The 16388-nt window shown below is 32.2% G+C and overlaps 1 pseudogene; it reads right to left on the bottom strand.

Moving 5' to 3' along the window:
- Window positions 1-7843: 7843 nt before the first annotated feature.
- Window positions 7844-15236, bottom strand: LOC117128591 (annotated as a pseudogene).
- Window positions 15237-16388: the final 1152 nt, after the last annotated feature.

The following is a 16388-nucleotide window of genomic DNA, read 5'->3' on the forward strand; positions in this document are numbered from 1 at the left end:
TAATGCATTCATAACGAATAATGAACTTTTTTATCTTTGATTTTTTTAAATCGAGCAAGAAAATGTTGAAACAGTCATTTTCATCGGTTGGACAATACTTCGTCGATTTTGGCAGTTCCATAAATGATTACTGAATTATTAGATCACTTATTTTATGTTATATTTATTTTACTTTTTATGTTTAGTTTTGGTATTCTTATTAGTTTATGCATCTTTATGTAAAATTATTAAATAATCTTTTATAGAAATCATATTTCTTTTCATGTTATTATATTGTTTTTAAATTTAAATATGAAATAAAAACATTCAAAATTTAAAGGACTATCGTATAAATAAAAAAATTCAACTTCAAAATGAAATAATGAATAAGATTACTCCATAAATGGAGTAATCCTAAGGGCATCTTCATCTCTACTCCATTTTTTTCTCTAAAATAGAGTAAAAGTGAATATGGAGTAATGAATGCTCCAACCCAACTCCATAATGAAATTTACTCCATAAATGGACTAATCTATTTTTTGTTTGTTCATCGCTGTATTATGGAGTGGAAAATAGAGTAGGATTGAAGCAATTTTACTCAATTTTCACTTTTACTCAATTTTGAAATAAAAAATGGAATTATACATTGGAGATGCTCTAACCATTACTCCATTTTGGAGTTAATAATGGAGTAAAATTGTAATATATTTTATCCCACAATGATATTTAAAATAGAAAATAGAATAGGGTTTGGAGATACTTTTAGTAGACTAATTAAACTGCAAACATATGATCACTGACCAAGCAATTTTACAGCTCAAACTAAATAAAATAGTAACTACTGACTAACGACTACAATTAGGAAATAATTTTAGTTTTAAGTTATTTCGGGGTTAGCTACCATATAGTACACCTTCAGAAGCCAATAACTTCTGTTCAGATTTGAAGGCAGATTCATAAATGAGATGCATTATCAATGCTCTAAAGTGTGGTTGTTGAGTCACAACTTTTTCATTAATTGAAAAAGTTGGTCTCTTCGAAGTTTGTATGTAATGAGATATAAAACAATTGGCAAATTCATTAATACATATTTTAGTTATGTGGTCAAAATTATTATGACGGCATTTTTCTAATTTAAGAGTCTTTGCTCACAACGCATCTTTAATATAGTGAGAATAGTCTCAGAGCTAGGTCGACCAATAGAAGAGATCCAATAAACTATTTGATAACTATTGATTTGGTCGCCCATCGGAATTAATTTATAGTGTTACAATACTGTTTTTCAAGCGGATGATGCGAGGAAAAGTCAATGGGAGAATATGTGTTAACAAGGAAATAAACAATAAAAATGATTAAAAGTATACTTGTGCTTAATGTAATCTGAACATTAGCTGTCTTCTTAGAATTTTTTTATTGTTACTTGTTAGTATCATCCATTAACAAATCGGTATTATAATTACATCGATTGAAAAGCTCCCCAGTGGTGACCTATCTTTTGTTTTGGAAGGCGGCCTATATATGTCTACTTTAGAAAAAGTACATTCCATTTGCATTATTTATTTCCTATGATACAGTATGATACACTTAAAAAGATATGTATTTTTTTGTCTATTGCATCGAATGCATTGGACATATATTTTCGGTAGATAGATAATTAGTTACTGTTTTGTTCAAAAAAAAGAAGATAATTAGTTACTGTTAAAGAACATTGAACCCACCTCTTTTTTCTTTCCTTTTCAAGATAAATGAACTCGCCACTAGTTGAAATAGATAACCCTAGTTATATAATTTATACTAGCTGGCGATATGGGCCCTGCGCGGAACAAGATAGTAAAATGTTTAAGTTACATACTTGTGATCACATATATTATAGTTTAGCTTGACATTATACTATATTTTATTCTTGTTTTGAAAACTGGACCGGACCGACTGGTCTGACTGTGAATCGTCAATATGGACTGGTCTGACTGGTCTTACTATGAATCACCAATATAGCCGAGTCCGATTTAAGTTAAAACTCAGATGTGATCTAGCGCTAAAACTAATTGAAAACCGGCAAAACCAGTGACCACATTTCTAATTTGCATAATTTATTTCCTTTTTTGTGTTACAGTTTAACGCAAATATTATTATAATTTGTTTCGGTAAAAATTCTATTGTTACTCTTTTTTTTTTTTTTCAAAGCAAATAAAGCAGAATTTGTTAAACCAATTCTCATTTAAAACAAAACTTATGATTTTATATATATATATATATTATTAGATAAACCCACAGTTATATAATTTATATTGTTGATATTAATCCCTAATCATTACTGCTATTATATTGCCTAGTTCCTAACCTATGCTCACACCTAAGACTAAGAACAAAACATGTTCCATCGAGCAAACTCTTGCCTACCATTGCAAACAAGTTAACTAATCTTAACAAAAACTATTTCTATTGTAATTCTACTCATACAGTTATGCCCACTTTTCTTTATTGCAGCAAAGTTTCTAACTGTTTTAAGAGAACATACTCATTTCTAAAGACCCCTAATATATATTCTCACATTTATCAGATCTTTTTAATATCTTCGCAGCTCCCTTTAATCCATGTATATTGTTTTTTGAGCAACATCCATGGATGCAAGTTTATGCAGTTAAAAAACTCTTTACTCCCCTCTGCGTTTACTCCCCTCTCTCTACTCAACTTTCCTCCGCCGCGTTTACTCCCCGCTCCGGTGGCTGCCGTGTCCTTTTGCGGTCGCCGGAGCCCCCCCTGTTTCCTCTGCTTCTCATCGTCATTTCCGTGGTCTTTTCTCTGTGTCGGCGGAGGTGAAGCTCTGAGATACTCTCCTGGTTCAGATCCGGGTTTATGGAGTAGATCTGTGTTGTTCCCGGTGAGGGTAGTGACGCTAGAGGACGGCGTTTGCTCTTTGCTGTGGCTACTTCCAGTTTTGCTCCGGCGACTTTGTCTAGGAGATTTTTTTTTTTAGATCTCGTTAAGCTTTTCGGTTTGGCGGCGCGTGGTTCGTCGGGGAGGCCTCTTGGTCTCAGATCTGGGTTGCTTGCAACTCTGGTGATTCTCTCTGTCTTTGTCTCCTCCGGTGGTCTTCGGGGGAAGTGCGTGGAGTCCTTGAGTGGGTGAGTCTCTCTCCTGCTTTGAGGTTGCTCCGGTGGCAGCGCGTGGTGTTGCTTTGGCCATCGTCTCGTTACTGGTGGTTTGCTCGCCTCAAAGTTAGAGGTTCCGTCGTTGTGGCGTCCACCGTCGCCAAGCTTCTCTCCTTGTGCTAATTCCAGCGTGCTACTAGCTGAAGGCAGGGCTTCGAAGTAGGTTCCGATGGAGGTAGGTTTTCAGTTAAGCTCTCGGTCTTCTCTCTAACTCGGTTGTGGCTGCTCCAAAGGTGGTGTGCTGTTCGGTCCGCTTGCTCTATATGGGCTCTCGGTTCAACGGGTGTATACGGTCCCGGTGAGGGCCTTGAAGGCGGCAATCTTCGAGTCTTAAACCGTACGACGGCATCGTCGGATAGTCCCACTGCCTCGTGCCGCTGGTGTATGTCAATGTCAGGTTGGTTTGTGAGTTCGTGCTTGTGATTCTTGGAGTGGTTCGCGATTCGCTGGCTTGCCGGAAGCTGTAGGTACCCTGCTTCAAGGTTTGAGCCGCCTTTCTCTCGGACTCGTGGCAACTGGCTTGCTCCTGCGGTTCCCTGGTCTGAGCTTTGCTTCGCTGGTCTCCGTCTCCAAACGTCTTTGTTTCTCGTCTCTGTTTAAGCTAGTGTTGTTGTGATTGGCATTGATGTTTAGTTTAATTTCAGTAATTCTGCTTCTAGTTAATCTATTGTAATGTCTGTCAAAAACTAAAAATTGGTATAATAAATTTAACATTTTACCAAAAAAAAAAAAAAAAAAAAAAAAAACATCCATGGATGTTTATACTCTTAAAAACATTATGTCGAATCACTTGACACATGCATAGAGTTTTAAGTTTTAACTAATAAACGCTTTTTAGCCACGATAAACTTCAAGTTAAGTACCATCACGTTGTTTGACAAAAAAAAAAAAGTACCATCACGTTTTCTAACAGTTTTGTTGAGTAGGTTCAATATAACGGTCAACATATTGCACTTTTATTATTATAGGATCGCATCTTAAATTATATATTTTGAAATGTACATATGTATAGACATATAGTATATGGTTTAAATTTTCAAATGGATCAGCGTATAATTAATGAAATATAGTAGTATCATCAAGTTGTGTAGACAACTAGTATGTCTATTTATAATACTATAATGTATATGTACTCGAAAGATAATTTAATAAGGGGTGGAGGGTGGGGGCTATTGTCTGTGGATAAGCTATATATGGTGACTGATCAATCACTACAAGACAACACCCCTAGCTAATTAGCATGTTGGAGGTTGTACTAGTTTCAAGAAATTTATGGCATAAGTAATTTATATTACACACGTACTGTAAGATTTAGGGTTCTGATGATATTAATCTTCAAATTAATTGACCACACAAAAAGCTGATATATTTTATGAATAGTTTAAATTGAGGAGGGGTTGAAATTGTTGAAGTTGCTTATTAGTGTGGTAACTGTTATGTGATTAACAAACATTGAGTTATAAATTTAATCGATTAGAGTGATTAAGATTAACTTTGTTTAGCCATTCTATACGGCTCAACAATTTCATATGATTGGAACGGTCAGTGAGCGTGGATCAAATATGTACAGTTGATTGAGATGTGTTGATAGAATTATGACAAAAAGTGGTGAGTGGGTATCGTATGCTGAGGCCAATAATTGTACAAACAACCCAAAACATTTGTCTTTTTACCAAATTAATGTGGTGCGATCAAAAGGGAAAAATACACAAAGGAAAAATGGAGGAAGCTTCATATATCATGTCTACAATGAGAAAGTTCTCATTGGAAAGAGAATATTTTTTGTTTGTTAACATACTGATAAAAAGATTTATAAAAGAATTTACATGGAAAAATACAAAAAGGAAGATATAAATTTTTGATTAATTGTTATAAGAATAATCCACAAAGCTGAAGTCACAACGTTCTGGTAAAGAAACGGAAGCTTCTTCCATGACTCTCGTGCTGTCCCTAAAATATAGTCACAATCTCCATGGATTCGATTTTTTCTTCCAAACCCTAAAATCGAATATATATTATATGTTGTTTAATTGTTTTTAGTTTGAAAAATCATTTCAATAAATGTGTTCTCTTCTAGAAAATGACATGGCAACATTTCGAACGACTGAGAATTTTCCAACTCGAATTTATATATATATATATATATATATATATCAATCATTTCAAGATGCTTTTCATTTTTTCAAAACATGTAAAAAATTCAGTGAATTTGTCGCACAAAATTAATATTAGAAAGTTATAATTTAGGGGTGTTCAATCCGGTAAAACCGAATCAATTAGAACCAAACCGAACCAAAATAAAGAAAGTGGTTTGGATTTAGTAATACCGAATGGATATTATTTTCAAGAAACCACGTACGGGATATGATTTCGTATATAAATTGATCTAACCGAATAAACCAATCAGTTAAAATCTAGTAGTATAATTATATGTAATTATATAATATAATTAATAAAATATACATAATTTATTTTACTGATATGATCTTTATACTTAAAATGTTGATTTTAGTAATTTAATATTTTATTTTAAGGTAAATTTTTTTTTATCAAATTAAACTAAACGTAAATTTTACTTTTTTTTGTTGACAAATATGTGTGCTAATATTCAGTTATTTAATAATATTATGAATTACTAATTTGTTCTTATTTTTATTATATAAAAATTATTATTATAAATTTAATATGTTTACTAATTATTTTAAATAGTAGAATAAAAAATAAAATAGTCTATTTAAAAACCAAAATATTTTTATGTTATATTAAAGATGATATCTAATCATATAAAGAAAAATTCATAAAATATTATAGGAAAATTGCCACAAATATCACATTCATAGTACCACTTTTCATGTTTACACTAACCATTTTTACCTTCATTAAAAGTGAAGGGTAAAATACAATTGTACCCTTAGGGTTAACTAATCTAGACTTAGGGTTTAGAGTTGAGGGGTGGGGTAGAGTTTTTGGAATGTGAAATTTATGATTCTAATAAATATATAAATAAATATTTTAAAAATATATAATTTTTTTGAAAAATAGTTTCAAACATAATTTTTCGTTTTTCAAAAAGAAATTTGAAAAAAAAATAAAACAAAAATTCGAACAAAAAAAATTCAGAAAAAAAATTCAAAAAAATTTTTTATAAAAAAGTTCGAATTTGAAAAAGTATAATTCGAAAACATAAAAAAAATTACATTTTTTTTTTATTTTTTTTATTTTTTTTATTTTTTTTTATTTTTTTTATTTAAATAATGATTTATTATATATATAAATAACAAGAGCATAAGAATCTTTTGCCACTTAATGAAAAAAATATTTTTGAAAATGTCTTATTAGTGGTGGTAAAAATGAAAAGTGGTACCATGAAAGTGGTAAACATGTAATTTCCCCAATATTATAAAAGATAAATATATTTATGGTTTTTGGTATAAAACTGAGTAAATCGAATACATTATATAAATCAAATTAAACCAAAGTAGATATGGTTTTAATATGTTATATTTTTTTAAATACCAAAAAACCGAACCGATATCCAGATTGGACACCCTTAGTTTTTTTTTTTGGATCAAATGACACCCCTAGTTATATATGAAACGCAAAAGAAACTACGAAATTGCACTTTCCGTCCAAAAGCTTAGGAAATTTTTTTAAAAGATACAGCTCAGCTCATGGTGACCTAAAACAACCGAGGATAGTCTTTTGAACCACGTAAAAACCCAACGTGACCATAAACCCATGCCTTGAGCTCATGTAATAAGTAATAACTAATAGGGTTGATTAAACTTTTAACAACTAGATTCATATATTTGTTCAAAAATAATAATTAGGTTCATATTTATCTAAAAAACAACTAGGTTCATATACATGTGTGAGTGCAGTTCTGAACTTGTGTGAGTGCAGTTCTGAACTTTTAACAAGTACGTTCATACATATATAGTATGTGTGAGCAGAGCCGTGCGAGCAATAATAGCAAACATAAGCAATCAAAAGAAATATGTCCTCATTCGTAAAGAAAAAAAATATCTTAAAAAATTAGTCACTAAAATTCCTTAATTAAAGTGATTTGTAAGCGAAAATGAGATGAAACTATTTTGTTAACATGATCTTTAAGCTTGAGGACATATACGTGAAGTTGTTTTGTTACCCTAATTTCTGTAAAATTTTCAAAAATTTTTTTTTAAAGCTTTTAAAAGTAAATTTGATATTTAATTGGTGAACTAATAGGGGATTAATAAATGTCTTTTTTTTTGTGGTTCATATTTCTGCTTACTAATATTACAAAGTTTTAATGTTTAACCCCATATATAAATATATATTATTACTTAGACTAATTAGTTAAATACTAATATGTTAATAGGTGTATTTTGAGGAAATGATGCCCTAAGCCAATGTTTCATTTTGATGAATGGAGGCACGGCTCTGTGTGTGAGTACTGCAGTTATGAACTTTTAACAAGTAGGTTCATACATAAATATTATATGAGTGTGGTTCTTGATAATTTTTAACATCATGCATGTTAGCATGTAAGGATGTGATAACGAATGCTGGTTATGCAACTCCCTCTCATCTCATTAAATAAAGGTCAATGAATTTTCAAGAGAGGGAAAATATTGCAACCAAGGGAAGTTGAAGATACTCCCAAACCTAGACTTGTAATCAAAGGTAAACTAGACTAGTAAATTAAGCATTAACTATATTTTTTGTTTTAGTTTTTTTTGGGAAATTTAATTTTTTATATTTTTGTTATTTTTTTGTAATAATATTTGTGTTTAATATTAATTTATTTAATATAATTTTGATAACTATGTTAAATATGTCAAGTTGCATAAATATACACTTGTGTTATATGCATTTCAGAAATTATTTTTAGACTTTATTCCTAAAGTTTGCAACATATTATATTTTCTTAGTAATTCTTAATATAATTAGTCAAGAATATTCGTACCTAAAAACTCTGACTCGGAATCGACCTGAAAATTAAAGTCTCATACTCTATTAGACCTTGCGTATATACTTGAACATTTTTAAAATGTTATATCCGAAAACCAATATCAAAACTAACCCGAACCAAAATATTTTTAACATATCACTACAAAAAAAGAGTCATTTAGCATCATTTATTTTATATTTTTGCATTAGTTATAAATGATGTAAAAGTATTTTGCATCATTTAAATAAATGACTCTGAAAGTGGTGACGCAAATAATTTGTATCAATTTATCAATAAATGATGTAAAAATAATAAATATTTATATCAATTATTGTAAATGATATCATTATGTATCGGTTACAAAAAAATGATATTAACTATTACATCAGTCTTTTAAAATGATGTTAGCATTGACATCAATTAAAATAATTGATCTTAATTATTTATATCATTTACTAATAACTGAAGTTAAATTATATCAAATTTTGAAAAAAATATTTTAAAAATGTATCATTTATAGTTATTAATTAAGATACTTATTTAGCATTTGTATAAATAAGATCAATAAATAAAAATATTTCATTTATAATTTTTATTTTCATTGAAATAATATTTTACAAATAAATTAAATAAAAAGCCTAAAAAGCACGAAGATAAATACAAAACAAAATTGTAAATAGGTAAACAAGATAAGCTTCTTCTTCCTTCTCTTTCTCTGTATCCATATTTTCATCATCAAACTTCATTGGTGGCTTGAAGCTAAATTGATTCAGTTGTGAAGCTAATGAGATTCATTGTAGAATTCTCCATCATCTGATATTCCTTGAAACTTCTACTTTCCTCTATATTTTGATTTAACGTCATCTCATTATGTACTTCCACATGCTCCCGATCCTAACAAAAGATATTATTAAAAACCATAAACAAAAAGTCTTAAGAACTTGCAATTTTCAAATAAAAGAATTGAGAACCAAGAGAAAAAAAAAAAGAATACCTCTTAGAATTTTTAATCAGATTCGTCTGATTAGCAGAGTGGTGTGTCCTTTCAAACTCTTCATAAGAAGTAGCAAAATCATTATCTTCACTCATATAAATGCTTGATTTTGTTGAAATGTTGTTTAATTCAATCTCCAAATACATACAATGATAAAAGAAAGTTTAAGAAACTGAAAGAAAGAAGAAGATGAGGATTTTGACGGAAGAGAGTATCCATTTATTGAAGTAAAACAGTTACAATGATGATATATTAAATCAAAGCACAAAAAAGAAGAGAATATCAATTTTCTTTACCTGTAGTCGTTCCTTTTTTTGTGGGGGTGGGGGGAAGATTGTAACAGATCACTATTAGTTTACATTAATTCAATAATATATATTAATTCGATAATATATATACACTAATTATTAGCTTAACTATTTTATAGATATAAATTGATAGTGTTTCAAAAAAAGGTACAAATTGATATTAACAGATAAAATATTTTAACCAATGTGAAATGAGATAAAAACAACATCATTTTATTAAGTGATATTAAAAACATAGATATATAATATAAAATTGTTAGCATCAGTTTCTTACTGATATAAATTATGCATCATTTTAATAATTGATGTTAACCAAAATAATAAATATATCAGTTGTTTAATTGATATAAATGTATATAACAATATCAGTTTTGTTAAAATGATACGAATTCATAGAGATTATATCATTTTCTATGAAGTGATGTTAAATTAATTAATAAGGACATCAGTTGTTATAATTGATTTAAAATTATATATAGTTATATCATTTAGAAATAAGTAATGTAAAGTAATATCATTTATTCTTGTGATACAATTTAAGTGATTTAATTCACTCATTTTTTTGTAGTGTATTCTGTTAAATATATGGCATTTGGTTAATATGGTCTTTACTAACTTTAAATAAAATCACATTTAATAAATATTTTTTAACCGAATAATCTATTTAAAATCGGTTAAAGTAAATGATTTTATATGAATATTTATTTTTATTAAATCTACTTGAACCCCATTACCAAAAACACAATGGTGAACATAATAGTGGACACGTGTAATATATGGTTGAAGGTAAAAACACAGATGATTAAAAATTCATGTGGGAAGATCACAAAAAATGATTCGTTGATAATATCAAACGGTTATTAAAAGGGAGTTGGGATTATACTTGTTGCCTTTATTTTTGGTAGTCCACTAAGACAAAAGTAGTTATAGTTATAAATATACTTTTACGATTCAAAATAGTTACATATATACAAATTGTTTGGACATAACCTTTATCAACCGATCATGTTCCTGTTTTAATAGAGTAGACTAGATTTTGACCCGCCCTCAAAAGGGCGGGTATATTTTTGTTTTAACTATATTTTTTGTTTTAATTTTTTTTTCAGAAATTTAATTTTTATATTTGTGTTTTTCTATGTAATCATATTTACGTTTTTCTTTGTAGTCATATATATGTAAATCTTAATCAAAATCTATTTTATAAAATAATAGTAATGTAAAGATTGATTTGGCATACATTCAATCTTTGTAATTATATGTCCGTATATCCGTTTTTTTTAAATCATATTTGTTTGTTCTAGATCTTTACCCGCAGGTATAATGTCCACTTAATAATATAAATGACCAAAAATATTTATGTAAAATTATTTTTATAAATGCTAAAGAAAATATAGCAAGTGTGTAATGAAAATAAAATAACTGTGTGTAAGGAAAAGAATGATTTTGGTTTCCTATTACAAACGACTAAAATCAGGAATTGATCAAGAAATTTCATTTATGGTAAGTATTAAGAATCAAACTTATTTGATTATGCTTGGAATTGGTTAAACCGAGTTTTGTAATTAATAAATTTGGGATCAATACTATTAAATTTCAGTGGCCTGGTGGCAATTGTTGGTTCAGTTGCTTGGAATTAGTTTCCTAATTTTTTTTTTGTCGGCAGTTTCCTAATTCTATACGACAAAAGCTTGTTGTGCATTTTTATTTATTTTTTTAATAAGTGGCATAATTGTAATTTTCATCATCTTTTCCAGATTTTTTTTTTAGGGTTTTGACACTGTAAATCTATTTTCATGGCGGCCATCAACTATTTCCTTGTAAATTATCAAATTTTTGTGTGATTACGTATCAGTAGTCTCAAATACATAGATCTGTCGTAAAAAATCAGTTTTAAACATTCAAAACTCAAAAAAAAAAAAAAAAAACGCGACCTTCGATTTGCTCGCCGCTTATGACGAAATCACCACGCCCAAGCACAGCTCTATATCTCGCAGGCGCTTAATCGGATGCCTTACGAGCATTTTCGAACATGGCCCTTTGTCTTATTTTTTGTAGTCTTCGACCAGTAAGTGGAGCGAAGGAAATCAGCTAGAAAGTGAATTCAGAAACCACAAATGGATAGATAATATAATTTGTGTACTCTGAATTTGTGTCTGAGTTCTCTATTTGTTTGTTACTGAAATTAATCGATGATCATAAAAAGCGTTTTTAAAGAGAACCTGATAACTGCTTCTGCTAGAGGTAGAAGAAGTTATAAATTACAACATAGTTAGTGTTTTAATATAATTAGATGCAGTTATATAAAAATCAGTTTTTTTTTAAATTGGACTCAACTATTATTAATAGGACATGTTCCTGTTTTAATAGAGTAGATTATTGTACTTTTAAAAGGTGGGATTACTCTTGTACAGAAGCAGTACACGCCGTGGGTTTTGGATTTGATTTTTGTTTGGTTTGTTTCAAACCCTACAAATGACTAAATGAGTAGTAGTTGACCACTTGCTGCACCCGTGAAGAAGAATGATATAATTACGTTAATTATGTACGACGATCATATATGATATTTGCTTGAATGTTCTAATTTCTTTTCTTCTTTTGATCAACTGAATGTTCTATTCTTTTGCTTAATGTTTTACGCAGATTGTTAAGAGGTTGGAACTCATGACGTTGCAATATGAGATTGTTTTACTTTTTTTCTGTATGAGAATCCATTTGCAAAGAGACAAAGGAAAAGAACTACTTAAGCCAATATAAATAATTAATTACGTTATTAAAACAGCACGTTGTTCGCTTATATAGGTCAAGGATGGCATGTTGTCTATAAACAAGGTTCGTCTTTTGAGAGAAAAAGGAATCATCAAACTAATTAATTACAGTCGCCGCCGGCTGGGGCTTCGCCGCTGCGACAACCACCGTCTGGATCGTCCAAGGACGAAATTTCCAAACTTTTCGATTTAGCTTAATCTCCTGAACTAAGATCTTTTCTCAGCTCATCTCTATAGTTTGAGTCTATAGGCGTAACTTGTTTAGAAGTTAGTAGGAAACAATTTGGATCGTTTTAATGGAAAGACGAAAGCTTTGATCTTTGACTGACCCATCACTTTGAAGTATAGATGAGACTTGTGATCAATGCTCTGCCCGTCTCTAGGCATGTGCTCAAGGCACATTTGCACAGGCACATTGAGTAAGTGGGAATCACATCTTATTTGAACATGTTGTTCTTTATGGATACATCCATTTGATTGGTTAAGTAAGAAAAGTTGGAGGTAAAATTCTTGAAAGTAAAGAGGGAAAGACAAACTGAGCAAGCTTGGTGGAAAGAAATGCTTATCTGTTTTTAATATTGTCTTCAAGTTTTCTTTGGCAAGGACAATACATCAGAGAGTGATCCAGATGAGTTGGTGAGAGAACGCAGTGGTGAAACCATGTGTGAACGCATCAGGATATGCCGTGGGGAACCAATGGGAGTATCAATTGGTAGTGTACTAAGAGGTGAAGTTTGGGTTTGATATAACGCATGACGCAGACCCACAACCTCAGAGGTTCGTCTTGACTTCTCATTCTCTTTCTGGAAATGCTCTAAATGGTCTCTCAGTATCTCCTCTTCAGATAACACTAAACCTGATGCTGATGCTGGTGTTGGTGTATTTTCTTCAGTGTCACCTTGTTTAAATGTCTGCCTTAGGTTCACTTCCTTATCTTCTTGAGACGTCTCCAAATCAAACGTGACCCACTCTTCCTCAACTGTGTCATCAAGACTGAGCCTGAATATATCTTCCTTTGGTTCAACTCTCTGGTCCAGTAACATTTTTTCATTTTCAAACTTCTCCAAGTGCAGAGATGCTCCATCTTCCGCCATTACATGTACCTTAAGCGCTTTGGTTTCACAATCATCCACCAGCCAAGGATCATCATCCTCCTCCTCATGATCCATCTCTCTTTCTTTTGGAATTACATGGTCGTTTGGTTCAAGCAGTGCCCCTAATATCATTTCGGTTCTGCTATCGCTCATCACCTGGGGCTCCTCCTCTTCCTGGTGGAACACTGCTCTCAGCTTTGAACTTTCGTGGCTATTGAAGGAACCCGTAGAACTGGATTCCGAACTTCCATCGGCTTCATTGTCTGGTTCAAGCAGCTCAGGCTCATGCAGATAAAACTTTGGAGTGCTTTCTAATGTCTCTTCCAGTGTGGTTGATTCATATCCGCACTTGTCAAAGTGCAATGATGGTCCATCTTCCACCACCACACCAACAACTTGTAGCTCTTTGGTTTTGTTATAATCAACTAGCCAAGGCTCCTCCTCATGGTCACTGAAGGAACTGGATTCTGATCTTGCTTGACCTCCCTCTTCTGGCTCATACTCAGGCACATGAAATGTTGGAGTCGTCCATTCAAATGGGTTGCTGTAGTAGTTCTCATAGTTGGTTTCATATTCCTCCAAGTGCAATCCTGCTCTATCTTCCCTTCCATAAACTCCTTCATAGCAACTCTCGTTTTGAGACTCCATATCTTCCTTGTGGTTCAGCCAAAGGCTGAAACGCCTCCAGTTTCAAATCATAAAATTTGCTGTCACAGATAGAATCTCCAGTATACGGAGATTTCTCCAAAAGCAACCCACGTTTCTCTCCCATGATGTCTTGCCGTTTAAGCTCACCTAAGTCAAACTCCTGAGTGTTCTCAGACATTAGGTTTGTTTCACAGACGTGTTCCTTATTGTTTAGAGGTTCCACCAGTCTATCTGCATCTGTCTCAGTTGAATCACTCATTCTTTCTACTAGAATCTCTCCATCTCCAAGAAGAGATGCTTGAGCCCTTAACTTGTGGTTCCACTGAGGCTGAAACGTCAAATCTATAAATTTGCTTGATATGCTTCTTATCTCTTCTTTAATCCCCATATCCTCCTCAAACGTTTCCCACTTAACAGCATCGGTGCTAACATTGCAGACTCTATCTCCAGAGCCCTTGTCTGAACTCGAGAGATGATGACTATCTGAAGCTGAATCCTCAGCAAAACTTGTGCGGGAATCCACAAATCTAAGTAAATCAAGGAGAGTAGTATCTTCCTTCTTTGTAATAGATAACTGAGAATCATGCATCCGAGACTGCTGAGAAGACCAGTGATACTACTTTTGATCAGATGTCTCACCTTGGAAACGAACAGGTGAAGCAGCAGCAGAAGATTCTTGAAACCAGCCTTCTCGTTGAGACCCGTGAAAGGGACTACTAGTGTAGCCATAAGAAGAAGGGGAAGGAGTAGCACTTGTCATCCATTCTCTGCGGATATAAGCAGTTTTTGAATGATAACCTCTTTCAAACAAAGGTGATGATGATGCCCTCGAACTGTACTTTCGGTAACTACTTCTCATTGGAGTTTTACTACCACCACCTTCTTCAGATTCCATTTCCCAACTTTTTGCTGCATCCAAAGAAAGAAGACAAGAAAGAGAGGACACTAAGGACAAGGAAGAGTAGGGGTTAAGGGGGAGCTAAAAGAAGGCTATTATTGTACCTTGGAGAATGGAGTCGCATCCACTGCATTTGTAAATAGTCACATCTACAGGTTCTTGGAGAAACTTGTGGCACTTGGGACATCTCACGACTCTAGACTGAGAAGACAGTCCGGGCACGGGTATACTACTCATGCCTCTGATCATATGCTTCATGTCTTTACCACTTGCCAACTACAAATAACACAACAGAGCTCAAATTCAGAACCGGAGAACAACGGGTAATAGGAAGAAGAGAGAAAGAAGATAAATATAAGTCACCTTAGAATGGAAAATGGGGAGAAGCTTGGGTTCAAGAGTTTTCTTCTCGGTGGATCTACTCTGTTTCTTTTTCACCATCATGGTTTGAAATGATCTTTTTTTTTCTTCTTCAGGGTATAAACCTTTTTCATTGATGATCTTTCAAGCAAGCAAGGAGGAGAGATATTACTATATGAATCAGATCAGGGACATGAAAACTACTATAAGAATGTTGTAAATATTATGATCCGAGACAAAAGTTGAGGTCCAGTTCATAAGTCTTTTAACGATTTGGATTTGAAGATGGCCAAGAAACAACTCTTTATTAGCTCTAGATTCCTTTGTTTGTTTTTTTCTTTCAATTTAAAATAGTTTGCATGTTTCTTTATGAGAAACAGCATGAATCACTTGGTTATTCGACGTGCATCCTAGTAATTTGGCAACGTATGTCATATTGTTATTGACCACATTGCTCAGTGAGTTTGAATAATACATTAAACCTCTCTAACTTTTATATATGTTTTTCTTAACATTGGGAAATGCCTTGCGAAGGATTTTAGGGGTCTAGGTAAATTTTAAAAATAAACTTAGTTCCAACTGTAATGAAAACAATTTTGCAATACGACATATCAGCTTCACTAAATACACAGGTCAAACACTGTAAAAAAAAGTACATAAATTCAGAAAGTGAGCTAATCTACTATGTGGAAAGATTTAAAAAAAAAAGTCTAAACCACTAGATTAAAAATTATTTTTAATTTTGAGACCCTATAAATAGCATATTAATCGGGAGCCTGAGCCGGATGCTTTTTCAATACAATGTAAGCACGCTTCTGACATTGGGTACATCATTATATAGTCTTTATTTTTTATTATAAATAATTATAAACTCTATCTGTGATCGATGTTCTTCGGAAACAATTTCACGAGAATTTTGTTTTTTTATGTAAATGTTAAGATTTATACCAGTCTTTTCTCTTACATAATTGTGGAAAACCACTTATTACAACAAGAAGAAATAACAGAGCAAGCATTTACAAGGTGAAAAAAAACGTTACGGATCAGGAGGGGGCGGGCGGAAGTAGACGAGCATAGGAGACGGCGACGACGGGGAAGATGGGGGAATGGAGACGAGGCGATCACGCATCAGGCGATCAACACGTGAATAAATCCTGGCTTCGAAAGTAGACGTTTGCTGGAAAATGCACATGTTTCTCTCACGCCATATGCAGTAGACGATGCACTGCAGCAACAGCTTGATAACACCTGATAGAA

Source organism: Brassica rapa, chromosome A09, assembly GCF_000309985.2.
Source record: "Brassica rapa cultivar Chiifu-401-42 chromosome A09, CAAS_Brap_v3.01, whole genome shotgun sequence".
Lineage (NCBI taxonomy): Eukaryota > Viridiplantae > Streptophyta > Magnoliopsida > Brassicales > Brassicaceae > Brassica > Brassica rapa.